Genomic DNA, 15,721 nt, shown 5'->3' with positions numbered 1-15,721 from the left:
ATGCCTACAGTGCTTCTTAGGTCATAGAGTCCTTTGAAAATCTAATGAAAGCTAATGATCCCTACCCCCTCCCCACCCCACCCCCTCGAAAGAAAATACTCATGCACAGCATCTGGGGGGTTCATGGCCCAAAAGCCCATTTGCCTGCTGGCTCCCCTGTGGTCCCGGCTGCAGACAGACACACCTCGCCCACATCGAAGGAAAGGCGGGTGGGAGCTCAGGTGTGGGGGGACCCAGGGTGTACGTGGCCCCCGTGAGTCACGGGGTCACACTGACCTTGGTGCTCCAGGCGTGGGCCTGGCTCCTTATCAGCAGTCACTCCCCTGGTGACTTTTCCCGGAGGCAGAGGCCATGAGCTGCAGTCCGCCCGTCCCGGGGGGAGCCAGCCGCTCAGCTCACCCCACCCCCCCGCCCCCCCTCACCTCTCCCAGGCCCCTCGCCCCGTCACTGTGAGTCAGTGTGTCATGACTCCGTTTGCTCCTCAGATTCTTGGGACTGGCCGAGGGAGTCCGCCCTGGAGAAGCAGACCTACTGTGTGCGCACCTCGCTGACTCGGATGGGGGAGAATTAGCCAACCCTCACACCACGCCTGCCCCGCACCCCCCGGCCTGGCTTTAATACTGCAGGAAAGATATGTAATTCTTTGGTCTGTTGACCTTGAAGAGCTAGCTCCAACCATGACCTGTCATGGAGCTGCTGAGGACACAGGCGCAGGGAGGTTCAAGGACACACCCAAGGTCATCGGTTGCTGAATGACCCAGCTGGAGGTCAGCAGGAGCTCTGCCTCCCTAACTCCCGGCTCTTGTCCTGCTGACCAGGCCGGGGCTCCTGGAGGCCGGCGAGGTGGGACGGAGCACAGGGCGGCTCAGAGGGGACGCATCGCTGTGGCCGCAGAGCAGAGACCACGGACCCTGCAGGGCAGGGACGGCGATGTCCCCGACTTACTCTCGCACACACTCAACTTGATCATTTTTACAGGCTCTCGCTTGTGGTATCCGACAGTTCATTCTCAAAAGGGCCGAACGCCCCCTGCTGGGTGCCGGGGTGACTCCGAGGGCAGGAGGTCTGACCCAGCCGAGGGGAGCCACTGCGGGACTGTGGGTGAAACGCCCCTCCCCCCGTGCTGACCTGCCTCCTCCCACGGAGGGCTCGCGCTTGACCGCAGCCGTGCCAGGCAGAGCAAGCGTGTGCATCCCCTGCCCTTCGCGCCTGCAGGCAGGGCCGTGTGGCGTGCAGACCGACGCCTGGCTCCCTGGAGGGCGCCCCATCCCACATGCACAGCAGTGCCTGCTCCCTGGGCACCGTGAGGGCGAACGATAAGTCACACTTCAGAGATAAGCGAAGGTCAGGAGGGCCCGAGGACAAAAGAAACGGGCGAGGAGCGGGGAGGGGATGGACGCGGAGGGTGACTGTACGGAAGCAAACTCCTTGGATACGACAAACACGTCTAAATGCAGCGAGGAGTGGGGAGGGGTGGGGGGTGAGCCCTGGCCCCCCGGGTGCGCGGGCGTCTGTGAGTCAGCAAAGCCCGAACCGGCACCAGCTCCTGGGCGGTCTGCGGGCTCCACTGCGGAAAGGAACTCGGGGCGCGGCTGCCCCCTGGTGGTCACGCGGGGCACACTCCTCAGTGCCTGCCCGGGCCAAGGACCACCCGGAGCAGGTGGGGGCCGCTTGGGGCTGGCGAGGTCCCCTTTAGAGACTCTCAGGGAAGTGACTCCTATTCACGTGCCGGGTTCAGCGCGACAGGCCGGCCAAGGCCCCTCCGAGCGGGGCGCTCAGAATTCTTGGGACTCGCTGCCCCCCGCCTCCTCCCTTTTGTGATGGAGCCCGCCTCGCCCATAGCAGGGAAAACTCTCCCCTCCCTTCCAGCTCTTGGAAATCCATCTCTCAGACGATCGAAGCCCTCTTCAGGCCCGGGCTGGGAGCCCCGTGCTGTGCGTGGAGGAAGGACTCCCCCGGGGGGGACCGTAGAGGCCCCGGATGATCTGACCTTCTCCTCTCCGCCCTGGTGAGGGCCAGAGGCCCAGGCGAGGCTGTGGGGATGGCCCAGGGCGCATTCCCCGCGGGACAGGGCAGGTCCGGGCTCATTGGGCCACTAGTCCCTGGAGCGGGATGTGCGGTGGAGGAGGGTCCCTTCTCCCCGCTGCGCCCAGGACACGACATGGACCTGTAACCATCTTGCCCGCCCCCCCCCCTTCCCTTTGGACCTTCCACACCTGCCACTGTGAGCAGATGATGCCCAGCGGCCCAGCCCACGCTCAGGACGGTCCGACAGCACAGTCACCGGAGGCCAACAGGACTGGGACCCATCAGTGACGCAGTAGAGTCATTTCATGCCTTCTGATGGCCTTGCAGAAGCGTAGGGATAGGGTTAGGGTTAGGGTTAGCATTAGGGTTAGGGTTAGGGCTAGGGCTAGGGTTAGGGTCAGGGTCAGGGTCAGGGTCAGGGATAGGGTTAGGGCTAGGGCTAGGGTTAGGGTTAGGGTCAGGGATAGGGATAGGGATAGGGTTAGGGTTAGGGATAGGGATAGGGTGAGGGCTAGGGCTAGGGTTAGGGTTAGGGTTAGGGATAGGGATAGGGTTAGGGTTAGGGTTAGGGTTAGGGTTAGGGCTAGGGTTAGGGTTAGGGTCAGGGATTGGGATAGGGATAGGGTTAGGGTTAGGGATAGGGATAGGGTTAGGGTTAGGGTTAGGGTTAGGGTTAGGGTTAGGATTAGGGTTAGGGTTAGGGCTAGGGCTAGGGTTAGGGTCAGGGTCAGGGTCAGGGTCAGGGTCAGGGATAGGGTTAGGGCTAGGGCTAGGGCTAGGGTTAGGGTTAGGGTCAGGGATAGGGATAGGGATAGGGTTAGGGTTAGGGATAGGGATAGGGTTAGGGTTAGGGCTAGGGTTAGGGTTAGGGTTAGGGATAGGGATAGTGTTAGGGTTAGGGTTAGGGTTAGGGCTAGTGTTAGGGTTAGGGTCAGGGATTGGGATAGGGATAGGGTTAGGGTTAGGGTTAGGGTTAGGGTTAGGGTTAGGGTAGGGTTAGGGTTAGGGTTAGGGCTAGGGTTAGGGTTAGGGTTAGGGATAGGCCTAGGGATAGGGTTAGGGTTAGGGATAGGGTTAGGGATAGGCCTAGGGACAGGGTTAGGGTTAGGGTTAGGGCTATTTGTAGGCTTAGGGTTAGGGATAGGGATAGGGTTAGGGTTAGGTTTAGGGTTAGGGCTAGGGTTAGGGATCGGGATAGGGATAGGGATAGTTCTAGGGTTATGGTTAGGGTTAGGGCTAGGGTTAGGGTTAGGGTTAGGGATAGGAATAGGTTTAGGGTTAGGGTTAGGGTTAGGGTTAGGGCTAGGGTTAGGGTTAGGGTTAGGGATAGGGATAGTGTTTGGGTTAGGGCTAGGGTTAGGTTTAGGGTTAGGGTTAGGGCTATGGTTAGGCTTAGGGTTAGGGTTAAGGATAGGCCTAGGGATAGGGATAGGGTTAGGGTTAGGGTTAGAAATAGGGATAGGAATAGGGTTAGGGTTAGGGCTAGGGCTAGGGTTAGGGTCAGGGTCAGGGTCAGGGTCAGGGATAGGGTTAGGGCTAGGGCTAGGGTTAGGGTTAGGGTTAGGGATAGGGATAGGGATAGGGTTAGGGTTAGGGATAGGGATAGGGTTAGGGTTAGGGTTAGGGTTAGGGTTAGGGATAGGGATAGTGTTTGGGTTAGGGTCAGGGATAGGGATAGGGATAGGGTTAGGGTTAGGGATAGGGATAGGGTTAGGGTTAGGGCTAGGGTTAGGATTAGGGTTAGGGATAGGAATAGGGTTAGGGTTAGGGTTAGGCTTAGGGTTAGGGCTAGGGTTAGGGTTAGGGTCAGGGATTGGGATAGGGATAGGGTTAGGGTTAGGGATAGGGATAGGGTTAGGGTTAGGGTTAGGGTTAGGGTTAGGATTAGGGTTAGGGTTAGGGCTAGGGCTAGGGTTAGGGTCAGGGTCAGGGTCAGGGTCAGGGATAGGGTTAGGGCTAGGGCTAGGGTTAGGGTTAGGGTCAGGGATAGGGATAGGGATAGGGTTAGGGTTAGGGATAGGGATAGGGTTACGTTAGGGCTAGGGTTAGGGTTAGGGTTAGGGATAGGGATAGGGTTAGGGTTAGGGTTAGGGTTAGAAATAGGGATAGGGATAGGGTTAGGGTTAGGGCTAGGGCTAGGGTTAGGGATAGGGATATGGTTAGGGTTAGGGATAGGGATAGGGTTAGGGTTAGGGTTAGGGTTAGAAATAGGGATAGGGATAGGGTTAGGGTTAGGGCTAGGGCTAGGGTTAGGGATTGGGATAGGGTTAGGGTTACTGTTAGGGCTAGGGTTAGGGTTAGGGTTAGGGCTAGGGTTAGTGTTAGGGTTAGGGATAGGGATAGAGATAGGGATAGGGATAGGGATATGGATAGGGATAGGGATAGGGCTAGGGCTATGGCTAGGTTTAGGGTTAGGGCTAGGGATAGGGTTAGGGTTAGGTTAGGGTTAGGGTTAGGGTTACGGTTAGGGTAGGGTTAGGGTTAGGGTTAGGGCCAGGGTTAGGGTTAGGGATAGGCCTAGGGATAGGGTTAGGGTTAGGGATAGGGTTAGGGATAGGCCTAGGGACAGGGTTAGGGTTAGGGTTAGGGCTATGTGTAGGCTTAGGGTTAGGGATAGGGATAGGGTTAGGGTTAGGGTTAGTGTTAGGGCTAGGGTTAGGGATAGGGATAGGGATAGTTCTAGGGTTAGGGTTAGGGTTAGGGCTAGGGTTAGGGTTAGGGTTAGGGATAGGAATAGGGTTAGGGTTAGGGTTAGGGTTAGGGTTAGGGTTAGGGTTAGGGCTAGGGTTAGGGTTAGGGTTAGGGATAGGGATAGTGTTTGGGTTAGGGCTAGGGTTAGGTTTAGGGTTAGGGTTAGGGCTATGGTTAGGCTTAGGGTTAGGGTTAAGGATAGGCCTAGGGATAGGGATAGGGTTAGGGTTAGGGTTAGAAATAGGGATAGGGATAGGGTTAGAGTTAGGGCTAGGGCTAGGGTTAGGGTCAGGGTCAGGGTCAGGGATAGGGTTAGGTCTAGGGCTAGGGTTAGGGTTAGGGTCAGGGATAGGGATAGGGATAGGGTTAGGGTTAGGGTTAGGGATAGGGATAGGGTTAGGTTTCGGGCTAGGGTTAGGGTTAGGTTTAGGGATAGGGATAGGGTTAGGGTTAGGGTTAGGGTTAGGGTTAGGGCTAGGGTTAGGGTTAGGGTCATGGATTCGGATAGGGATAGGGTTAGGGTTAGGGATAGGGATAGGTTTAGGGTTAGGGCCAGGGTTAGGTTTAGGGTTAGGGTTAGGGCTATGGTTAGGCTTAGGGTTAGGGTTAAGGATAGGCCTAGGGATAGGGATAGGGTTAGGGTTAGGGTTAGAAATAGGGATAGGGATAGGGTTAGGGTTAGGGCTAGGGCTAGGGTTAGGTCAGGGTCAGGGTCAGGGTCATGGTCAGGGATAGGGCTAGGCCTAGTGTTAGGGTTAGGGTCAGGGATAGGGATAGGGATAGGGTTAGGGTTAGGGATAGGGCTAGGGTTAGGGTTAGGGCTAGGGTTAGGGTTAGGGTTAGGGATAGGGATAGGGTTAGGGTTAGGGTTAGGTTTAGGGCTAGGGTTAGGGTTAGGGTCAGGGATTGGGATAGGGATAGGGTTAGGGTTAGGGATAGGGATAGGGTTAGGGTTAGGGTTAGGGTTAGGATTAGGGTTAGGGTTAGGGCTAGGGCTAGGATTAGGGTCAGGGTCAGGGTCAGGGTCAGGGATAGGGTTAGGGCTAGGGCTAGTGTTAAGGTTAGGGTCAGGGATAGGGAAAGGGATAGGGTTAGGGTTAGGGATAGGGATAGGGTTAGGGGTAGGGCTAGGGTTAGGGTTAGGGTTAGGGATAAGGATAGGGTTAGGGTTAGGGTTAGGGTTAGGGTTAGGGTTAGGGCTAGGGTTAGGTTTAGGGTCAGGGATAGGGATAGGGATAGGGTTAGGGTTAGGGATAGGGATAGGGTTAGGGTTAGGGATAGGGATAGGGTTAGGGTTAGGGTTAGGGTTAGGGTTAGGGATAGGGATAGTGTTTGGGTTAGGGTCAGGGATAGGGATAGGGATAGGGTTAGGGTTAGGGATAGGGATAGGGTTAGGGTTAGGGCTAGGGTTAGGATTAGGGTTAGGGATAGGAATAGGGTTAGGGTTAGGGTTAGGCTTAGGGTTAGGGCTAGGGTTAGGGTTAGGGTCAGGGATTGGGATAGGGATAGGGTTAGGGTTAGGGATAGGGATAGGGTTAGGGTTAGGGTTAGGGTTAGGGTTAGGATTAGGGTTAGGGTTAGGGCTAGGGCTAGGGTTAGGGTCAGGGTCAGGGTCAGGGTCAGGGTCAGGGATAGGGTTAGGGCTAGGGCTAGGGTTAGGGTTAGGGTCAGGGATAGGGATAGGGATAGGGTTAGGGTTAGGGATAGGGATAGGGTTACGTTAGGGCTAGGGTTAGGGTTAGGGTTAGGGATAGGGATAGGGTTAGGGTTAGGGTTAGGGTTAGAAATAGGGATAGGGATAGGGTTAGGGTTAGGGCTAGGGCTAGGGTTAGGGATAGGGATATGGTTAGGGTTAGGGATAGGGATAGGGTTAGGGTTAGGGTTAGGGTTAGAAATAGGGATAGGGATAGGGTTAGGGTTAGGGCTAGGGCTAGGGTTAGGGATTGGGATAGGGTTAGGGTTACTGTTAGGGCTAGGGTTAGGGTTAGGGTTAGGGCTAGGGTTAGTGTTAGGGTTAGGGATAGGGATAGAGATAGGGATAGGGATAGGGATATGGATAGGGATAGGGATAGGGCTAGGGCTATGGCTAGGTTTAGGGTTAGGGCTAGGGATAGGGTTAGGGTTAGGTTAGGGTTAGGGTTAGGGTTACGGTTAGGGTAGGGTTAGGGTTAGGGTTAGGGCCAGGGTTAGGGTTAGGGATAGGCCTAGGGATAGGGTTAGGGTTAGGGATAGGGTTAGGGATAGGCCTAGGGACAGGGTTAGGGTTAGGGTTAGGGCTATGTGTAGGCTTAGGGTTAGGGATAGGGATAGGGTTAGGGTCAGGGTTAGTGTTAGGGCTAGGGTTAGGGATAGGGATAGGGATAGTTCTAGGGTTAGGGTTAGGGTTAGGGCTAGGGTTAGGGTTAGGGTTAGGGATAGGAATAGGGTTAGGGTTAGGGTTAGGGTTAGGGTTAGGGTTAGGGTTAGGGCTAGGGTTAGGGTTAGGGTTAGGGATAGGGATAGTGTTTGGGTTAGGGCTAGGGTTAGGTTTAGGGTTAGGGTTAGGGCTATGGTTAGGCTTAGGGTTAGGGTTAAGGATAGGCCTAGGGATAGGGATAGGGTTAGGGTTAGGGTTAGAAATAGGGATAGGGATAGGGTTAGAGTTAGGGCTAGGGCTAGGGTTAGGGTCAGGGTCAGGGTCAGGGATAGGGTTAGGTCTAGGGCTAGGGTTAGGGTTAGGGTCAGGGATAGGGATAGGGATAGGGTTAGGGTTAGGGTTAGGGATAGGGATAGGGTTAGGTTTCGGGCTAGGGTTAGGGTTAGGTTTAGGGATAGGGATAGGGTTAGGGTTAGGGTTAGGGTTAGGGTTAGGGCTAGGGTTAGGGTTAGGGTCATGGATTCGGATAGGGATAGGGTTAGGGTTAGGGATAGGGATAGGTTTAGGGTTAGGGCCAGGGTTAGGTTTAGGGTTAGGGTTAGGGCTATGGTTAGGCTTAGGGTTAGGGTTAAGGATAGGCCTAGGGATAGGGATAGGGTTAGGGTTAGGGTTAGAAATAGGGATAGGGATAGGGTTAGGGTTAGGGCTAGGGCTAGGGTTAGGTCAGGGTCAGGGTCAGGGTCAGGGTCAGGGATAGGGCTAGGCCTAGGGTTAGGGTTAGGGTCAGGGATAGGGATAGGGATAGGGTTAGGGTTAGGGATAGGGCTAGGGTTAGGGTTAGGGCTAGGGTTAGGGTTAGGGTTAGGGATAGGGATAGGGTTAGGGTTAGGGTTAGGTTTAGGGCTAGGGTTAGGGTTAGGGTCAGGGATTGGGATAGGGATAGGGTTAGGGTTAGGGATAGGGATAGGGTTAGGGTTAGGGTTAGGGTTAGGATTAGGGTTAGGGTTAGGGCTAGGGCTAGGATTAGGGTCAGGGTCAGGGTCAGGGTCAGGGATAGGGTTAGGGCTAGGGCTAGTGTTAAGGTTAGGGTCAGGGATAGGGAAAGGGATAGGGTTAGGGTTAGGGATAGGGATAGGGTTAGGGGTAGGGCTAGGGTTAGGGTTAGGGTTAGGGATAAGGATAGGGTTAGGGTTAGGGTTAGGGTTAGGGTTAGGGTTAGGGCTAGGGTTAGGTTTAGGGTCAGGGATTGGGATAGGGATAGGGTTAGGGTTAGGGATAGGGATAGGGTTAGGTTTAGGGTTAGGGTTAGGATTAGGGTTAGGGTTAGTGTTAGGGCTAGGGCTAGGGCTAGGGTTAGGGTTAGGGATAGGGATAGGGATAGGGATAGGGATAGGGATAGGGATAGGGCTAGGTTTAGGGTTAGGGCTAGGTCTAGGGTTAGGGTTAGGGTTAGAGCTAGGGCTAGGGTTAGGGATAGGGATAGGGATAGGGATAGGGATAGGGATAGGGTTAGGGTTACTGTTAGGGTTAGGGTTAGGGTTAGGGTTAGGTTTAGGGTTAGGGTTAGGGTTAGGGATAGGGATAGGGATCGGGACAGTAAATGGGGGTGGGTCCCTCTCCCCCACTGCCCACCTGCTCACCCACCCCTGCGTCTCTCACACTTGACTATCTTCCGAAACCCGCTGCTGTCTAGTTAGAGATGCACTTCAGGAGGCATGCTGGCGGGGGCTGGGCTCACCCCCAGGCCAGAAAGGCTCCCCCAGGACAAGGGAGGGCTCAGGATGAACTTGGCTATGAAAGGCCTGAGGCAGCAGGAAGCAGGGAGAATTCCCCGGGACCCACGGGAAAGAGCCCAGGGGTCCAGATGGCTTTTCACACACGGCTTTGGAGTGAGGGTTTAGTGAGGGACTCTATTGCTTCCTGTCGCTGCCATGGCCATTTACCACAGGATTAGTGTCTTGAAACAGCCACGATTTATTCTCGCCCAGTTCTTGAAGCCAGAGGTCCGAAATCTCGGTGTCGGCAGCGCCATACCCTCCTTGGGGTCCTGGGAGAGGTCCCTTCCCTTCCCTTCCAGCTTCTGAGTGCCAGCTGTCCTTGGCTGTGGCCGCATCCTCCGCTCTTCTCGGCGTCCATCTGCTCCTCTGGGGTGCCCCTCCTCCTCTCACAGAGCGCAGTCCTGGCTCCAGGCCCACCTCCTCCAGGTGCTTCGCTGATCACACCCGCAGCGGCTCCCCAAACAAGGCCGCGTTTGAGGTTCTGGGCGGACACAGCCCCCTACAGGGGTTCCGGGCCGACGGTGAAGAGCGATGCCAGGCGCGGAGCTCGGTGTTAACCGTTCTCACCGCACGGGAGTTGCTACTGTCAGCCCAGCTGTGGCTTCTCCCACCTGCGGTCCGCCGCGTCTTCATGTCCCTCGGCTTTTCCAGCAGAGCCGGGCCGTCGGGGTCCGGGAAGGAAAACAAACCTCACGCTCTGTGTTGGCAGGGCAGTTAGTGGGGAAATGGGTTCAACAGGCGCAGAACCCAAGGGGCGACCCAGGGAAAGAGGCTGAGAAACACGGAGACTCGCTCTGAAGTCGGATAGGCAGGCGGCCGATGAGCACCCCCCAGGGCTGGGCGGGAGTTTGATTGGTTAGGTATGGACAGTCAGAGTTTGGATTTTAAAAATCAATAACCATCATTCGGCCCATATTTATGCACTTTACAATGTTTGTTTTTTAACGCGTTTGTATGTGTGTGTGTAAAATCCAGGTACGAACCTTTGTGATGCTAGAAAACCCGTGCGGCCCCATCATACAAACATGGCTGTGTCATCAGCGCCCTCTATTGAAAGCCCTCCTGCTGGACACCCGGGGACTCCCTCCCCCCAACACACACACACACACACACACACACACAGACTCCCCAGCAGCTCCGCGGGGTGACCCGGTGATTATAGCAACCCCTCGCCACCAGGGGGCAGAGCATCCACGGGCACCACAGAGCCCTGCAGCAGGGGTCCCAGCATCCGCCTCCAGGTGGCTCCCCGGGAGACAGGTGCGCTGTCCACATCAGCACCGCCTACACGGAATTACTGAGGCAGCCCCTGCGGGAGGGGAGGGTGAATGACTGAATTTCCAGGGCTTTTGTTTGTTTTTGTTAAAAGTCTGGGCAGCCACAGGTGCAGTTCTCACCTCATTTGTCCCGCAGGCTGTTTCTCTAACAACAGGACGAACTTCCTACAAGATGCTAACGGGCGGAGACCAGCTCTAGGGGTAATAGGTGTTTGTGAAGAAAATAACAGACCATTAAAGGGCCCCCGCTCCGAGGAGGAACGAGAGGGTGTGGGCTGCGGTCAGAGGTGCTCTCTGCACGCACAGGGGCGCCCAGCTTTTCCACGCGGACGGTCTGCACCACGCGCCGCTGGGCACCTGCTTACCCCGCTCAGCGACGCGCCGGTGGGCACCCGCTTACCCCGCTCAGCGCCGCGCCGAAGCTTGCTCCTCTGGGCGCACAGACACCGCCTCCGGCCTTTTGGTGCGTGAGGAGGCCCTTGCTGTGGGTCCCGCGCTGGCTTCAGCCGCTCTCGTTGGGCTTCCAGCCTTTAGCTGTGACGATGGGCCGTGACGAGCCCGTACCTGTGCCCGGAAACGGCTCGCACACACAGACCCCAGAACGCCTGGAAGCCGGAGCGGTCAGAAGGCGGGCGCGCTGTGACACGTTAACAGTGTCACTGTCCTCGCTAATGCTGGCAACAGGAACTGACCCCCACGGGCGTCGCCGTGTGTCCCGGCCGTTCTGACAGCGCCGTGGCCTGTGCTGGAGGCCGGGGCAGACCCATCGCACAGGCGGCCTTCCTGGTCAGCAAGCGGGAAGTGAGTCCTCCGGGTAGCTGAATGTGCGTGCCGAGCGCCCTGCCTGGGAACGAGCATATTTTGATGTTTTGAAAACATCCGCGCTTCCTTTTCTGTGACTAGTTTTTCCTGAATTTGGGCCGTTTCCCTGCCGGGGTGCTGCCCTGTTTCTTAATGTTAAAAGCCTTCGCGATATGAAGAAATTGGTCGTTTTATCACATGTGTTGCAAACGATTTCCCCCAGTTCGTCCTTTATTTTCTTCTTGAGTCTGTTAATAGCCTTTTGTTTTTGCTGCAAAGCACTTGTTATTTTAGTTATTTATTTGTTTTAGAGAGAGGAAGGGAGAGGGAGAGTTAGAAACATCAACGATGAGAATCACTGGTCGGTTGCCTCCTGCACGCCCCACACTGGGGATGGAGCCTGCAACCCGGGCCTGTGCCCTGACCGAGAATCGAACCCTGACCTCCTGGTTCATAGGTTGATATTTAACCACTGAGTCACACGGGCCGGGCTACAGGCATGTATTTACTGACGTTTTCTTCAATGCAGCACTCACCCCCGGAAGTTCAGAAGCACTCGTTTCTCTTTTATTTCCTCTTTTGGGGGAAGTCAACCCCACATCGTCGCCACCTTTGCTCCCACGTCCTCGAAGCTCCCTGCTCGTCAGCGGACCAAACACACAAAAGGAAAGCCGCAGGCCTGGCCCTGCAGCTCCGTCCCCAGCGGCACCGGAGCCGGGTGCGGCTCAGCCCAATCACGGGCCTGGCCTGGCGGACGGTTGGTGTGACTGCCTGGCGGGCGGGTCCGTCTGGGCTGCCCGAGGCCCGGGAGGTACACCCGGAGGAAGACCGTCCTGGCCCGGACACAGGCTGCTCACCTCTCTGTTGTGTAAGCACTGGGAGGGGTGGCACGGCCAGTCTGCGTGGGGCCGACGGCTGCCCTGCCTGTGACCGTGAGCTGCGCCACCCCCTCCAGGGACAGGGCACCTTAGATGGAAGAGAACACCCCTTGAAGAAGAGCATTTGTATTGTCTGCATAAACCCTGACCTGTCTTCCCTCCGCCCCCCGGGGCTCTGGGGTTAGAGAGACAGCGGGGAGGGTCCCGTGGAGGATGCGACCAGGTGAGGCGGGGGAGTGACCACAGCTCAGCGCTCAGTTCTGGGAGCCGCAGGCGGAGCAGAGCCCCCCCGCCCCTGTCACTCACCCTCCACTGAGCAACACCCATATCCTGGCTTTTTAAGAAATCCTTACTTAATGGTATTTTTTCCATTGCTTTTTAGAGAGAGTGGAAGGGAGGAATAGAAGTAGAAGGAGAGAGGAGAGAGAGAGAGAGAGAGAGAGAGAGAGAGAGAGAGAGAGAGAGAGAGAGATGTAAGAGAGACACGTCAGTTTGGTTGTCTCCCACACACACCTGGACCAGGGCAGGAGGATTGAACCTGCAACCCAGGTACATGCCCTTGACCAGGAATAGAACCCGTGACCCTTCGGTGCGTGGCCCGACGTGCTAACCTCTGAACCACGCTGGCAGGGACCATTGTCCTGACTTTTAACACCATAGCATGATTGACCAACAAGGAAGGCTCCAAGGTCACGGATATGCCTGGGCGGTGACGGTCCACAGCTCCGCCTGCAGGGCAGGGGACCCTGGCACGGCTTGAAGGGGACGTGCAGGCTGTGGGGGAGAGCAGCTTTGGCGCTGGCCCCCGGAGCTGTGTGACACGGGGCACGTCACTCTCAGAGCCTGAGAGAGCATCCCTGCCTGTCCGAGGGCACCCACTGCTGTCCTGCAGGGACTCCGGCAGCAGCCCCGTGGGCAGCCCTGACACAGGGCCTTCCCTGACCGAGTGCCCTGCACAGGGGGACGAAGGCCACCTTCCCCAGGGCCCCCGGTTTCCGGGGCCGAGCTGGATGCCGCCCCTGCGACTGCACAGGTGACTCACCTCTGAAGCCGCACCGTGGGCAGCAGCTGCCCGCGCCCCTTCCTGTCCCCAGGCACCTGTGTTGGCAGCGCTCCCGTGCAGACACCCCCACAGGGAGCTCGCCTCCCCGCCAGCTTCCTTCCTGCTTCCTGGGACCGGAGGCGGCGGGTCCCTGCCTCCCCCGCTCACAGGTGAGGAGCTGCGGACCACAGAGGACAGGGCCTTGCCCAGGGCCACACAGTGTGTCACCCGAGTCTATGGCAGAGCCCAAGGCCACAGTCCCACCCTCCAGGCTGGAGACAGCAGGAACCTAAACAGAACTTTAACAAAGTATAGTATTCCATCAATGCCTATATTATTAAAATACTAGTGGCTCGGTGCACGGATTCATGCACAGTGAAAGGAAATTAATTAGAAGAAATATTTTAATATTGCTATTCGACCTTTCTCTATAATAAAAGTGTCAACCAAATTCACAATGACAGATCAAAACACACGCATGCGATTGGCGCCAGTGAGAGCTTTATATGTATCGTGCATGTGCGAGTCAATGTTTATTTTTAAATTTCCAGTGCGTGTCATATGTACTGGCGGGTCAGTCAGTCGGACGGACAGACGGTCGGTCACTTAGCCTTTTATATATAAATATAACACACAAACCATTAAAGGCACAGCATACAGTTCAGTGGCTTTAGTGCATCCACAGAGTTGTGCAACCAGCACTAGACCATCACCCTCCCAAACCCCTCCTCAGCCCTCAGCAACCGCTAAACGGACTGTCTGTCTTTACAGATTTGTCTATTTGTGACATTTCCTACCAATGGACGCACACAATATGTTGACCTTTGTAGCTGACTTCTTTCACTTAGCAGTGTTTCCAAGGGTTATCTATTTTGTAACATGTATCACTTCTTTTTCTTGCCAAATAACGTTGCATAGGGTGGATAAGCCACATGTTCTGTGTCCTTCGTCAGCTGGTGGACACTGGGCTGTCTCCACTGTAGCCGCTGGGAGTCACGCACTGTGGGCACTTGTGCACGGTCTGGATGTGTCTCCTTTCTCCGGGTGGGGCCTTGGAGGGAAGTGCTGGGCCCTGGGCCTGTGCTATAATTTACTTCTCTAGGTCCCACTGATGTGAACTTGATCAAATTACACTTTAAAAGCCAACAGCCTGCCCTGCCTGGCTGGGTGCTCAGTGGTTAGAGTGTTGTCCTGTGGACTGAAGGTCCCAGGCTCCATTCCCAGTCAAGGGCACGTACCTTGGCTGGAGGTTCGATCCCTGGCCCCGGTTGGGGCCTGAGCAGGAAGCAACCAATTGATGTGTCTCTCTCACATCGATGTTTCTCTTTCTCTCCCCCTCCTCTCCCTTCCTTCCACTCTCTCTAAAAAAATCGATGGAAAACCTCGGGTGAGAATAAAAATGAATATATTCATTAAGCCCGGCTGGTGTGGCTTAGTGGTTAAGCATCAACCTATGAACCAGGAGGTCCTGGTTCAATTCCCAGTCAGGGCACATGCCTGGGTTGTGGGCTCAATCTCAAGTGGGGCACGTGCAAGGGGCAGCCAATCAAGGTATCCTTTAAGAAGAGGAAGAAGAAGAAAAAGGTAAAGATACAAATTATGAACAACAAATACACATCTATCAACAAGTGAATCTAAGAATCAAGTGAATAAATAATCTGATGAACAGAATGAACTGGTGATTATAATAGAATCAGGGACATAGAAAGGGAATGGACTGACTATTCTTGGGGGGGAAAGGGGTGTGGGGGATGCGGGAAGAGACTGGACAAAAATCGTGCACCTATGGATGAGGACAGTGGGTGGAGAGTGAGGGCGGAGGGTGGGGCGGGAACTGGGAGGAGGGGAGCTATGGGGGGATAAAAGAGGAACAAATGTAATAATCTGAACAATAAAGATTTAATTAAAAAAAAAAAGAATTGGGAGCTAAGTCATCGTAAAATCATTTTTTAAAATGGATTGAAACCCTGGCTGGTTTTGCTCAGTGGATAGAGTGTCTGCCTGCGGACTGAAGGGTCCCAGGTTCAATTCCTGGTCGGGGCACATGCCCAGGTTGCAGGCTCAATCCCAGTAGGGGAGGTACCAGAGGCAGCTGATCAATGATTCTCATCATTGATGTTTCTCTCTTTCCCTCTCCCTTCCCCTCTGGAATCAATAAAGAGCTTCACAGATAAGGAAAAGCTAAAGGAGTTCATCACCACCAAACCAGTATTATATGAAATGCTGAAAGGTATCCTTTAAGAAGAGGAAGAAGAAGAAAAAGGTAAAGATACATATTATGAACAACAAATATGCATCTATCAACAAGTGAATCTAAGAATCAAGTGAATAAATAATCTGGTGATCATAATAGAATCAGGGACATAGAAAGGGAATGGACTGACTATTCTTGGGGGGGAAAGGGGTGTGGGAGATGCAGGAAGAGACTGGACAAAAATCGTGCACCTATGGATGAGGACAGTGGGTGGGGAGTGAGGGCGGAGGGTGGGGCGGGAACTGGGAGGAGGGGAGTTATGGGGGGATAAAAGAGGAACAAATGTAATAATCTGAACAATAAAGATTTAATTAAAAAAACAACAACATATTTTTAAAAAATGAAAAAAAAGAAGAAAGAAATATCCTATCTCATAATAGACAAACATGGTAATTGACCGTACTTCACTACATCTCCCATTGGCTAATCAGCGGGATATGCAAATTAACCGCCAACAAAGATGGAGGCTAATTTGCATACTGCAGGCAGGGCGGGACACTGGGAGCCACCAATCGGGCCCCCATGTGCCGCCCAAGCCCCGGCCCCAGTGTGCGGCCCTGGGCGGTGGGACCCTGCGGCCGTGATTGTGATCGTGATCGTGATCGTAAACCCGGCT

Source organism: Myotis daubentonii, chromosome 3 (genome assembly GCF_963259705.1).
Source record: "Myotis daubentonii chromosome 3, mMyoDau2.1, whole genome shotgun sequence".
In the NCBI taxonomy this organism is placed as follows: domain Eukaryota; kingdom Metazoa; phylum Chordata; class Mammalia; order Chiroptera; family Vespertilionidae; genus Myotis; species Myotis daubentonii.
The sequence above is the reverse complement of the archived record's forward strand: the minus strand, read 5'-3'. Positions refer to the sequence as shown.